The 14,837-nt window shown below is 38.0% G+C and overlaps 1 pseudogene; it reads right to left on the minus strand.

Moving 5' to 3' along the window:
• The window catches only part of LOC135220764 (irregular chiasm C-roughest protein-like), a 400,105-nt pseudogene that overhangs the window by 18,628 nt on the left and 366,640 nt on the right, over positions 1-14,837 (minus strand).

Raw genomic sequence — 14,837 nt, forward strand, 5'->3', positions numbered from 1 at the left:
ATGAGTTTTTAAAAAGGAAATATAAAAGAGATCTGAATAATGTATATACAGTACAATCTTCTTTAAGTGTGACATCATATCAGCAGAAAGACAGCAACGAGTGATCTTATAAAAGGTGATGGTTTCAAAGGCTTCTCTTATGCTTGGGAAGCCACAGTGCTTTCATCAAGCATGGCCTCCTACCTAAGCGTATAAACCCACCGTTTACTAAGAGGCTGACGGTGTACTGATCCGCGCCCTTGTCGTTCTCCACATTGAGGTGGTAGTCACGGGCGTCGGCTGCGTCTGCTCCCTGGACGCGTAGGCGAGCTGCGTAGCAGTCTTCCCTGGAGTCCTGCTGAGAGACAGGTAAAAGTCACATATCGTGAAATGATACACACACACACACACACACACACACACACATATATATATATATATATATATATATATATATATATATATATATATATATATATATATATATATATATATACACTATATCACAAAAATAACTACCCAACCTGAAGAAGACTATGTCTTCGATGCTTGCACTTTGTAAATTAAAGAATCTGGAATTTAAACCGTCCTGTCTTATTGAAGCCTAATATGTATATATATATATATATATATATATATATAATATATATATATATATATATATATATATATATATAATATATATATAGAATCTACTGGTCATTTTTACCAGATGCATACGAGATTGTAATAGCCACGATGCCCTCTTAACTCCTCAAATTCTTTGCTCTTTTATGGTGACATGCGTATCCAAAATAGAGGACGGAATTTGAGAAGTTAAGAGAGCATTGTGGCTATTATAAAACTATACATATATATATATTATATATATATATATATAATATAATATATATCTATATATATAATATATAATTGGCAGTGTTGAGCTATCACGTGTTAAATACTCAAGCCATTTACCTCACTGTGATTCTAAGCTGATATTTAAGTTCCTCAGAAAACTGCTGTTACAACTTGGTAATAAAGAAACTAGGTGAAATAATAAATGTTTGACTTAATACCTGAAGCGTTACAATTACAAGTTGCATATTTCGTAAACGAGTTAATTACACTTAAAATAACATGTCTGAAAGCCGGGAAAACGCTGAGGCTTACGTTGACGAAAAAATAAGTATAAAAGTGTTGTGTTTGCCAGAGATTAGGGAGGGAAACTTGAGGGATGGCTAAATCACCGTCCTACTAAGCAAATCCTCTCGAGCGGGAGAGGGAGAGAGTAGTGAAAATAGACCTTTTGGAGAGAGAGAGAGAGAGAGAGAGAGAGAGAGAGAGAGAGAGAGAGACTGGATCTAATAAAACAACCAATTAGCGCTGTACATTAAAACTGTTGACACAAGGGCCGGAGGTTAACTCCAATTACCCAGAAGCCTTTGCTGCAACCCGGTCCCCAATTACTGAGGAAGTCCCACAACTCAGATGAGGCCAAAATACACACACACATACACAAACACACTTGGGGACCTCTCCTGCAGGCAAGGAGAAAAGGGGGGGAACAGTCCGCAATCGGGGAATTTTTATCGCACATCAACCCTCAGCTGCAACGCCAGAAGTGGCCTGGGTGGTCATTCCAAAATCGCATTCATTGCGACAGCACGTCTTTGAGTGAATAGCGGAGCTCCGAGTATGACAGCCTGATGTTTCATTAGTCTTAAGATGCTCATTTTTTTTAAAAATCACACATTGCATTAGTGTCCCGTGGTATTTAGATGCAACGCCTTACATAAGTTTTGAAAAGCATTATAATTTCACACTACCACTACAGTCCTTGACAGGAGTCCTATACTGTATTTTCCACCGAATGTCCTACCACACTTGTGACAGCCTTTACAAATCCTACTTTACAATTCCGTCTACAAGTCAAGCATATACTATCAGAGGTCTTACATCGCAGTATATCTCTGGGCTTTTGCAATGCGCATTTCACTTTCGTCCAATGCCCTGTAAAAGTCTTACGTTGCAAGTCTTAAACAGGACTCTCAACTGGACAAAAACATCTCGAGTCTATTGAACGCCTTATTCTCTGAGACTTACTTTACCAACTGTGTTGTCCTCGAAAACAGTCATTCTTTGGAATATTCTTCAATAGCTGCAAGTAATGATAATCCTTCGAAAGCTTTTGTTTGAAGTATGTTTTGAAAGTCCAACGAAATTATATCTTTTGACAGTCTTGCATTGGATTTCCTTCATTATTTTTTTAACTTCCCTTTGTTCATATTATCGTTTTCCTCTGAGGATAGGTTACACTATCTTTAATTTTCTCATTATCTGGCGTAAAAAAAGAGACAGACAATAACAAAGATAAACATTTTTGTTTACATTTTTCCCGAGGCAAATCAGTAAACATCGCCTCTCAAGTGATAGTTCAAGGAACACAGGGGAAGCAAGAGAATCCTTCAAAAACGAACAAGTATTTGCTTGCAATGCTCCATGATAATGAAGAGAGTCCATGCGGATTTCAAGACAGCCAGATATGAAAAACTTAAGGAAGTCAATGCGACAAACCGGTAAGCTTCCTAAGTGACCAAGAGCTATCGATATTGTCCGATGTTAATGGTCCTCTATTAAAGCGTTAAACATCACCGGCGAAGAATAATAAAGGAGAAAGAGAGAGAGAGAGAGAGAGAGAGAGAGAGAGATAGAGAGAGAGAGAGAGAGAGAGAGAGCATAATAATGAAAGGGTTCATGTTCCAAATTGTAACCAGTAAACAGAACCTGCGATATCTTTCAAAAGCTGTCTCAAAAGACTCGCTAACGTGGCTTTCACACATATTTAAACTCGAAAAAAAGTCAGTGTTGAATATCTAATTCCTTTAGAAGGTCCCACGAAGTATTAAACAAATTAAACACCAGTCGTGAAATGGGATTCAATGACATTAACGGTAGCGAAAATGTATGTAACAAGTCCGTAGACTTTCTCACACTTTCGTCATCCGCTCCACGAAGAGTAAACACTGTCAAGGCAATTAACGCTCCCAATTCGTTTTTCTAAATGATGCAAACTAAACACGGAAAATGGAATAAATGTAATTTCCCTGATTAATTCACCTAATAAATTCAATTTAGTCTTTTTTAACAGGGGACGTGCAGCGACAAAGAGAGAGAGAGAGAGAGAGAGAGAGAGAGAGAGAGAGAGAGAGAGAGAGAGAGAGAGAGAGAGAGAATGTGCATATCATGATACTTTGCATGAACTGGAAATAAATGATTTTAGTGGACCCTCGCCGTGAAAAATGATAAAAGCAGAAATGCGTAACCATAAAAGATAATTCCCGCTATCTGTCCACAATGACAACTCATGCTTTTTCATCTCCATGGTAAAACAGGTAAATATAAACATATACACGCCATTACATACTATTGTATAATATTATAGATATATATATGTATATAGTATATATATACACAATACTTTTTGGGTGAAATAATCATCTCCTCCTCTGACTTCGACCCTTACCAGTCGGTAGATTATCAGATACATGATTCACTACAAAAGACAACAAAATCATACCAGGTACCATCGTCAGTGAGGTTGCGTCTTAACCACTTGACATTTTGAATACAAGGCTTATACGTACACATACGTATATATAAATATATGCATACAAATATATATATATATATATACACACATACACACACACACACACTACATATACATATATATGTATATATATAAATATATATATACTATATATATATATATATCAGTATATATATATATATACATACACACGCACTATACATACATACATACATACATACATCCATATATATATATATATATATATATATATATATATATATATATATATATATATATATACATACGCACGCACATATACATAACATACATACATACATACATACATATATATATATATATATTATATATATATATATATATATATATATATATATAATTTGAAAAACAAGCCAAGTTGTGAGAATTTTCTGCGCAGAGAGTTCATCCATGATTCAGCATGAAGAACGCGGTACTGAGCTGGAAACCTACTGAGGGTGAATACAAGACAGCTCACTCCCAAGCGCGGGAATACTCAGTAGTAACACGTGGGAGTGAAATAAAGGAAAGAAATTCGAATGAAAATAACCTCTTGGTGCACTCTTCAGGGTCACAGGGATGGTTCAGTTTCGGTAAAGCGGAGACTTTAGATGAGTTTAGTCCCTTTTTAAGTTCTTGTCTCGGTCAGGTACTGATGGCGTTATAAACAAAGTGAAAAAATAAAAAACAAAGAATTTGTCCCAAGATGCTATTCTGAATACTAAGATTGTCTTGGATGCACGAGAAAAATAGTTGAAGTGGACACCAACATACAAATAAAATAAATCCATGAAAAAAATGCAAAACTAATAAACAACTTTGACCATCATTGAGAAAAGTTTTTTTTTTCTACGACTGGCTGAATCCCTTCCTTTTTCAAGAGAAGCAGGACTGTAAAGATAAGTAGCTGAATTTCTTCATTTTTCACGAAAAGAGGGACTATAAGTGAGGTAGTTCTAATCTATTTCCCAAACAGTACCTACTGTGCATTTCAGGGCGTAACTAATTGATTTTCGTCAATAAAATCTTACCAAAGCATCAGATATGGATCGTATTTTGGAAATAGCTATTTGAAGCCAAGGCCTAATTAGCAAAAATATGCAGTGGTGTATAATGTTGATATTTAAGGCACTTAGCAGAGCAAATCACAGAAATTTAAAGGGAAACTTAGCTACATTTAGTAAGTACCCGGAGAGAGGCTAGTTGTGACGTAAACTATGACATCAGACTTAATAGAAGGGTTCCCAGTAGTATGGTAATAATTGTTGAAACAGAAATATTTGACCCCCTTGTGCAACAAGTATTAAAGGAAAGGCTAGGCAAATCATTGTTGAGAATGACGATAATAATACGATATCCGTTGATAATACCATGGGCAATGAATAAGAATTTGGTGTATATATCGTACATATGACAATATTATAGCAAAGGAATTTCGTTAATATGCATATGGCAATAATTAATATTTTCATTGTACAATTTCACGTTGAATATAGGAATACATAGCAGTTATAACTCAATTTCTATTTACACTTTCCCTATCATGTATACAAAACCTTTGGAATTGGTGAAATACAATCATATTGGAATGAAAATACGATAATTTAGAGGAGTTTGGCACGATATCTTGGCCCGATATACCTGGTTACCTTGCATAACAGTAAACACCGTCGACGACTATACATGGTTGCTGCTTCACCTGTGGCAAGCCTACCAAATTGTCATCGTGGCTGCAACACTACTTTTGTGTTGCGTGTTTTTTGCAGTATGCAACAAAGAAAAGAATTGTATGCGTTATATACTAAATATTAACCGGTAAGCGGTTAATCACAAGCACCAAACGATTTAGACAAGAGGTCAAAGGTGACATTTATAGGAGTAATACTTAAATGACGAGTGTGAAAAGATATATACAAATATTTTGTTTACATCAAGGCCTTTCTAACTTTTCAGACCAAGAATAAATAAGTGGCCGAATTATCTTGACATAGTTATAACAACCTATTCTACTGACCTCCTTATAATACTCACACACACACACACACACACACACACACACACATATATATCTATATATATATATATATATATATATATATATATATAATATATATATATATATATATATATATTATATATATATATATACACATACATACATATACTCACATTATATATGTATATATATACATTTATGTATTATGTGTATGTGTATTTAAGTATGTACCATATCTGTCAATATATGTGTACATATACGTCATATGTATTTATGTATATTCTATCATCCTCTTTCTTGATGTCCAAGTATAACTAATAACAATAATGATAATTATAATCACCCATAACAAGAATAATGATGATAACTGAAATGGATATTAATATGATTATCATTATGATTAATAATATCATAAAATACTTTACATGTATTATTATGCATTGGCTAAATACTGGTCTTTATCCACACAGTCCCTACGACCGTGTAGCAAATTCCGTGTGTATCAGAACGATACTTGACGTATCCTTGAAACTCCAGGGTAACAAAGGTTTTCACAGAGTGTGGAAGATTTGGTGCATATTTCAAGTTAGAAGAAACGTGAATTGCGCCACAGAACTGTATTACACAGTTAATATTCTCATTTAATGCCCATTCCCATATTGTACTCTACTTAGGAGTTGAAATGTGTGAAACAATATAAGAATCCCATATTACTGTGACTAGTAGGACCGCCAACATCAGTCTTCATTCATAAAGTATATAGGAGGGGTGTCTAGTAAAATACGTCATACTACAGCATCAATGAGTGGGAGGGCCTCCAGTAATGACGTTGGTAGCCTCTATCTACGAGCCTGCTAGATTTAACTAAGTTTCCCTTTAAATTTCTTTGATTTACTCTGATAAGTGCCATAATGATCAACATTAGACATCACTGCATATTTTTGCCACTTAAGCTGTGGCTTCAAATGGCTATTTCCAAAATACGGTCCATATCCAATGCTTTGTTACAATGTTATCGACGACAATCAAATAGAAACGGCCCTGAAATGCACAGTAGTTTCCTAACGCTCTCTTTGGACTTTGTGAATAGTGCTGAGCCACTTTCTAGGCTATAAAGAAGCTCCTTGGTGGCACACAAGCGCCCAGTTTCTGCCTCAAAATACAGCGGAGACTCTTTACTAATGACGGCTTTGAGCGCGCGCGAATGTAGTATGTTGGCCTGCGTGTGCAAGTCGCCTGACCTCATCATTTATGTAGGTTCACCTGCGGCAGAGGAGGTCTTGAGAGAGAGAGAGAGAGAGAGAGAGAGAGAGGAGAGAGAGAGAGAGAGAGAGAGAGAGAAGTCATCAGGGTAAAGGGGAGGGGGGAGGTTCTACCCTCTTGTAAGAAGGACGAGCATGACTAAATGGGAAGGCGTAAGGGACGGTGGAAGTACTATAAAGAACAGAGATATTTTAGGGCCGTGTACATGTTTCGCAACCGACGAGAGAGAGAGAGAGAGAGAGAGAGAGAGAGAGAGAGACTGGGACGAAGTATATAGCGACTATTTCCCTTGCAATCTAAACGTTGCAGCGTAAGTATATACAAATGACTTCAACAACTGCAGTTAAACGGTCGTTTCTCGTGCAATAAAATTAAGACAAAAGTTTGCAGCAAATGCTTTATAAGTTAGAGAGCAGGGCCGAATATGTACCTAACATCAAACTGTTTTGTTTTTATTGAGTTTCTTACCGCTTGCTCGGTTTAGGAACTTATAATAAAGACTAGTTGAGTCGTTTAAATCGAAGAGGGAAATGAACTAAAATGGATGAGAACTGGGTTGAAATTTTTTGCCGTGTCAACGTGACCCAGATTAGATTACTGCCTTTCAAACATCAAAGCTCTCAATCAAAATAAAAACCTGGAAAAATTAAAACACGAGCAGATTTCTCTCTCCTTGCTCGAAAAATGTTTCATAATTAGTGTCGGCTGGACATCGAAGCTATTTAAAAACATTTAAAGCACAGCCCAAATGACATCCTGATGAATGTGGATCTTTCCACCTGGATGGATGGATTGGTGAGTCACTTGAGCGCAATAATTATACTCCACCCACTTCCTCTCGCCCGCCCCACACAACACCTCTCCCACAACGGGCGCTTATTTATTTACTCCCCGCCAGGTGGGGATTGACGCTTAGCTTCTGAGGGAATTCTCCATATGTGGGTCATATTCATGACCAGAGGCGGGGTAGTATAGCCAGGAAATGTCCTCAGAACAGAACAGATCAGACCGTGGAGTTTAGGCCAAAGGCCAAGCGCTGTCACCTATGAGGTCACTCAGCCCTGAAAGGGAAATCGACAGTAAGAACGTTTGAAACGTTTCAGTGAGGAAAATCTGACAGATGCGATATAAAACAATTGTTAGAGAGGTGGAAAGTCACATGGAAGAAAGAGCTAGAGGCCAAAAGGACTCTTCACAGGCCCTCAAGTAATGACTGCAGTGCACCACGTGACGTGCTCTGACGGCACTACCCGCCTACGGGGAAAATGTTCTCAGAATCATGGAAATTTATTCAGCAAGGAAATTTTTTCACAAGAGAACTTTTCCCAGATGGCGACAAATTTCCTCAAAAGCAAGAAATTTCTCGGAGGAAGGAAATTTCCCCAGAAGCAGGAAATTTCTCTGAAGCAGGAAATTTCTCGGAAGAAGGAAAACCTCGTTTACATTTATTTGAAAAAGGAAACTTTTCCTGACGTCTCCTGTTTTCGAGAGCACTTCAGACCAAGCGTCGTGGTAACACTTACCTGCTGCAGTTCCCCTCTCACACCTCACCTGATCAGAAGCCTCATCACGTTAAGAAAACTCCATTTACTTCAGTAAAAAAAAAAATAAGTAATCCTCTAAAACTATGTCAGGAAGAGACTATAAATCTTCATGAAAATATTTGATTACAAACGACGATGCGCCCTCATGTTTGGGGGAAGGGCGGAGGCTCGAGGAGCGGTGTAGGTTGAAGGAGGCTGGGATTACGGGTGGGGTGGGGGGGTGGGGGTGCGGGGGGTAGAGCCATTACTTGTTCCAAAATACTTTACGCGAAAATATTTACGTTGGGAGGAATTATATTGACATATTATACAATAAATCCAAGCGGGTTAACCTTTGAGATGGCCAAGTTACTCACTTTTATTTATGGCCGAGCATTAATAACAGCCGGCCTTTCTGAAAACAGGCATCGACCGGGTAAAGAATACGGATTTATATCGATATTTCATGGTGAAACGAGAATTTTATATCGCCTGTGCAGAGTGAAAGAGAGATAGGATGAATCATTTTCATCAGAGCGTTGCCTAAAGTGAGACTTTTTGCACGCTATATGCTGTATGATGTATGTATATATATATATATATATATATATATATATATTCTATCATTATATCATATATATATATATATATATATATATATAATATATATATATATATGGGGATACAATCCACAATGAAGTAAAATCCTCTTGTAGTTTAAAATAAATATATCTTGTACACTTTAGTGAACAAGACCACAGTTGATGGTCGAAAGCTTTAATCCTGTACAAATGATTTATTTTAAATTTATTTCTAAACTAACAAGAGGATTTTAAAACATTCATTGTGGATTGTATCCCCATTTACTTAGAGGTACGACATAGTACCTGGCTTCTGCATATATATATATATAGTATATATATATATACAATAATATATACATACCTATATACATACATATATATATATATATATATATATATATATATATATATCTATATATATATATATATATATATATATATATATATCAGTCAACAGAAAAAAAAGGGGTCCTTACTTCCCCGACAACTTCTTGCACTCCTTATCCTAAATCCTCCGTCCCTTCTCCCACTCGCCAGCCCCCATAGACACCACTCGAGAGCAATGAATGCGTCAATAACTTCCTTTCAAAGGGCAAGGTGGAGGAGGGGGGAGGGTGAGAGGGGGTGAGGGAGATATGAAATATTGCAACCTCTCGCTGCTGTACTTGCAAGGTGCGCCCATTAACAATGCATTTAATTGTCGATTGATAAGTGGCAGCGCCCGTCCGTTCGTCCATCCCCTTTTCTATATTGGAAGCGCCTCGCGTTTCCTCATGTTAATGAGAGAGAGAGAGAGAGAGAGAGAGAGAGAGAAGCAGATCAGATCCGTCACGGGCAAGAAGAAGAAGAAAAAAAAGCGGATTCCGGATCGAGTCCCTCGATGCATACGGGATCAGGACGGGTTCGACACCGGAGGGCGAATGCTAATCGTCAGGTGCGGTGCAGCGCTGCTGCTGCAGGATTGACAGGGGTGAAACCGGGGATGCTGGCGACTGATTTCAGGAGGGAGATGCCCTTTTCCGAAATCAGAACGTTTTGTTTGTCCCGCAGAAATCCTCGACGTGGATGCGTCATGAGCTAGATGGCTATTCTGCTTATCAATAAGTAAGTCGTCTATGTATAACGAAGCAGAAGCTAGCATTATATATATATATATATATATATATATATATATATATATATATACACACTATATATATATATATATATATATATATATTATATATATATATATATATATATATATATATATATATATGATATATATATATAATGTGTGTGAATGTGCTTTTGTGTGCTTGCACATGCACGCAAGTGCGTGCGTAGTATATGGAAAGTGTCACTTGAGTCTCAAGCACACACACAACTTTACCAACCCTACAACGAGAGATCATTTTCCATTTCTCCAGCTAGAAAGTTAGTCAGTATGAGAGAGAGAGAGAGAGAGAGAGAGAGAGAGAGAGAGAGAGAGAGAGAGAGAGAGAGAGAGAAGACCTGAAGAATAAATTTTTTTTTCAACAATCTCATCTGAAAAACTGACATCATGAATGCGATTTTAGATATACCAAAACAAATATGTTGATTAAAATGTGTTTCTTAATATTCCATTGATCCCTCACCAATATTAAAACTGAATACTCACCCTTCGAAGTACGCTTGGCAGGTCAAATGCAATTTGTCCTCTTGTACGAATTAATGATAAACTCCCCATACCACATGCAAGTCAATGTAGGCTCTCAGTAAAGGGAGAACTGACGATGATTGAAGAAAAAACCGAGATATTCCTGTTTCCAGTGGCTTAGCAACCCTTTCGGAAATCTTTAATTAGAGAGCTTATGAATAAAGGTCATTTTAGAGAGAGAGAGAGAGAGAGAGAGAGAGAGAGAGAGAGAGAGAGAGAGAGAGAGAGAGATTTCAAGTTTGGCTATAGCTGGCTTCGAAGACACCTTCCATCAGATAGAACCAGAGACGAACCAATACATCTTTTACAGAGTCAATGATCGTGCCCTTGCGACACTGAAGCCCTTCCAGTATCATGCCAGAAACGAGGCCTATTTACTTCTAGGAAACACCAACGCAACCAGGATAATATTCCCCATCTCTCTTTACAACCCGAAGAAGACCCGCCATGCTAGTCTCACGAGATGCAAGGTACCTGCGCTAGGTTCTCGGCGACGTATCTGCCCTGGCCGTTGCCCGCCTCCAGGCGGAGTGAGCCCCACTCCCAAGTGGTGCGAGAGGGCTGGGGGTCTGAGCAGAACACCACCTGGATCACGGCGTCCTCTCCCTTGGCTACCTGTACGTTCCTGTTGACGGTGTAGCGGAGGACGTGGGGCGCTCCTGAGGGGGGAAAGAAAACAGAAGGAACAGTTATAATTTTGGGTCAAGTCGATGGTTTCATAGAACTATTGCTAAGAATTGGAGACTCATATTTTACATAGTAATATAATTTACGATATAATTGTGCATTTCAATTAAACAATACTGAAAATCATAATTTAAAGAAATACCGCGTAGTTCAGCGGGAAACCGAACTTATTTGCTTGGCACTTCGCTCACCCCTCGTTAGAAACAGACAGGAGAGGTTAGGTGGCGAATGTAAGGGAAGATTTTGAAAGGATCAAAAAGGAAATGAAGGCAGCTGCACTGGGGAACACTTTCAGTCTTCACTAATAACTGAATTAGCGGCATGAACTTTAAAGAGTAATTAGATATAAATGGAATGACAGCTTATGACAGGTGCCTACACTAATGATCAATTCATTTGCCACGTCACTTTTACGCTCACATTATCAAGCGCCGCAGAGCATTTAAAAAGCATGTTGAATAATCGAATAAGCATCTCATAACCACGCCTCATTACTATGCCCCACATAAAATGAGGCCTGGAATGGATATGTGTCACTCAATGGAGTATCCGAGGGGAATAGACTATTGGATGCCGGTTGCACTTTTCTTCTGACCAGAGCTAAGAGATTTCCTCTCCTGGGCCACTTCTCTGTTATTCTAACTTAATGATTTGCAGATCATCAGAATTGAGAACAGTCAAATTTTGCGTATTGACGCCACTAGCAAACAAGATAATTTTGTCAATTAAAAATTTCTCTCTCTCTCTCTCTCTCTCCCTCTCTCTCTCTATCTCCTCTCACTATATATAGTATATATATATATATTATATATAATATATATCAAAAGATACATGTATTTGTACACACACACACATACATACACACACACACATATATATGTGTGTATGTGTGTGTACAAATACATGTATCTTTTGATATATATATATATATATCTATATATATATATATATATATTTATATATATATATATATATATATCTATATATTATATATATATATATATTTATAAAATATGATACCGTATTATATCAATATATATATATATATATATATAATATATATATATACATATATATATATTGGCTAATTTGCAGGAGTGAAACCTGAGCACAGAAGTACTATCGGTCATTCCTTTAAAATTACAGTTCTCTCATCTCTCTCTCTCTCTCTCTCTCTCTCTCTCTCTCTATTGACCTTATCTCAGAATGACGCAAGGGAAGCAATAACTCATGTGACCTCTTGTAACCTAAAGTGGCCCTCGTTCCTAAAGGGGGAAGGGGCAGCGGTGGGGAGGGAATAGGGGTAGGAACTCCACAAGGAGTTGGGTGGGGGTTGGGGGAGGGGGGAGAGTGAGAGTGGTGAAGAACACTTCATCCTTCGTCAATGAAACTTTGTCTCTGACCTTCCAACGAAGACACACAGAACACCTTCGCGACCACCGCACGCCATTTCCTTAGAGGAAGCTGCTGTGTTTCTTTGAGAGAGAGAGAGAGAGAGAGAGAGAGAGAGAGAGAGAGAGAGAGAGAGAGAGAGAGAAACTCGGTCTGTCACTATCAAAGTCTATCCTACCCGACTGACTGTTTGTTTTTAGACTTTTATTCTAGACAGTTTCTCTCGGGGTGAAATGACTTTTGAATGACATTTGGAAGAGAAGAATTCCACTTTTCTTTCTCTTGATACTTCTGTCTGCGTTTCGTGAGGCGAAGTTGCTGTGGACGCCATTTGCGGGTACAGAATTACAATGAATTTACGTAATTTCCATTTTATTTTACGGATGGGATGAGCAGAGTCAGTTGCCAAGCTGAGATAAAGGGGATCTTCAGCGTAACAGCAGAGCGGGGGTTTACGGGAGGGGTAGGAAAAAGGAGTGAAATAGATTTGTGGGGCAGCCCTAATTGCTATTTCAGCAGTTATAAACTCCTTTGCTTATTGCATTATTTTCCAAGGTTTCTTTTCGTCAGTATGGAGGAAACCCAAAGGAAACTACAAATTCCATCATGCTTTATACATTTTCAGTAATAAGAACACTCACGGCAACTATGATGATAGCAATAAATAATAATGAAAGTGTTGTCATCACCCTTAATGGTTACTATGAAAAAAAAAAAGCAACGGTTAGATGAAAAAAAAAAGCAACAGCATTAAAGATTATTCGTACACCTATCAATTACCATGGCGAGAATGAAAAACGACAATGTCTATACAGATCGAAATTTGCATCTGTTTTTTAAAGCTAGTACAGGACCACCCCGATTTGCTCATCAGTTTTATTTCCCCAGAAAGAAAGAAAGAAAAAAACCATGGAGCAATTTGATACTATTTTCCCTCGGCACCAAAGAACCGAAATCAGACCAACGGGAAGTTGAATTCGCCACTTACACACAGCTCGGTCCTGACAACCCAAGCCCAGATACCATCATTAACAAGAAATGGCGAAATTAGTATCACGCGTCAACTGATGAAATAATTTCCAAACTATCTCTCTCTCTCTCTCTCTCTCTCTCTCTCTCTCTCTCTCTCTCTCTCTCGACTTTATTTTTGTCTCGCACATCCCAGGGAGACCGCTGGGCCAAAATTGCCGTCGATAGGCAGTTATTCTTGGGCTTTTACCGTCAGCAGGTAAATTAAGTGTTATTATGTCCAAAGTTATAGTCAGTAGTTATAATTTTGCATCCATTGGCAATTTATCAATTGTAATTATGAGTACATTACGGCAATGATCTCTCTCTCTCTCTCTCTCTCTCTCTCTCTCTCTCTCTCTCTCTCTCTCTCTCGGTCTTGCATTAGTTAGCGAAAAGGAAAATTTTTACTATCTAACTTCACGAAATTACGGGGCATGATAAGGTTGCGGGGCACTAGATGACGGAGCAGAGAAGGGAAAGAGAAATAATACCCAATTCACGAGATGTCAACACCAAAACAGCGGAAATTTGTTTGCACACTGACACAGTCAACACGAGGATTGCAAAGAGGCTTTTGCAATGCGATTGAATTCGGAATATTGCCTCCGCTTGCGTTCGTTAGAACTGTCAGATGTATATATACATCTCTAGAATATCTTCGGAGTCCATGGCAGAAATGCAACTTCTGTTTATTCTACTATATTGTAAGTGACAATGATGTTTTATCTTCTTGTCTTCTTGGTGAGGTAAACCCTTTAAGTGAAGATTTTATTTTTTACATTTTCAACTGAGAATCATCCTTTAATAACGAGGATAATGAGAGGATAAACTGGGAAGCTAAAAGATCGCAGTAATTTATTTGCTCTCTCTCTCTCTCTCTCTCTCTCTCTCTCTCTCTCTCTCTAAAGATTCCATCAGCAGTTCCAATGACCGTAGTACCCCATTTAGTGTTCGGTGTCACCCAGCTAATGATTTCCCGAAGGAGCGCTAGCGGTATGAGGTGACACTCGAAATTCTGATACTGGGATGACATGAAAGTACCCGAGTGAGTAGTTTGGAGGACGAAGGTACTCCATGATATCAAATGCTCTTCTCTAAAACTCACGTTCAG

Source organism: Macrobrachium nipponense, chromosome 2 (genome assembly GCF_015104395.2).
Source record: "Macrobrachium nipponense isolate FS-2020 chromosome 2, ASM1510439v2, whole genome shotgun sequence".
NCBI classification, from domain to species: domain Eukaryota; kingdom Metazoa; phylum Arthropoda; class Malacostraca; order Decapoda; family Palaemonidae; genus Macrobrachium; species Macrobrachium nipponense.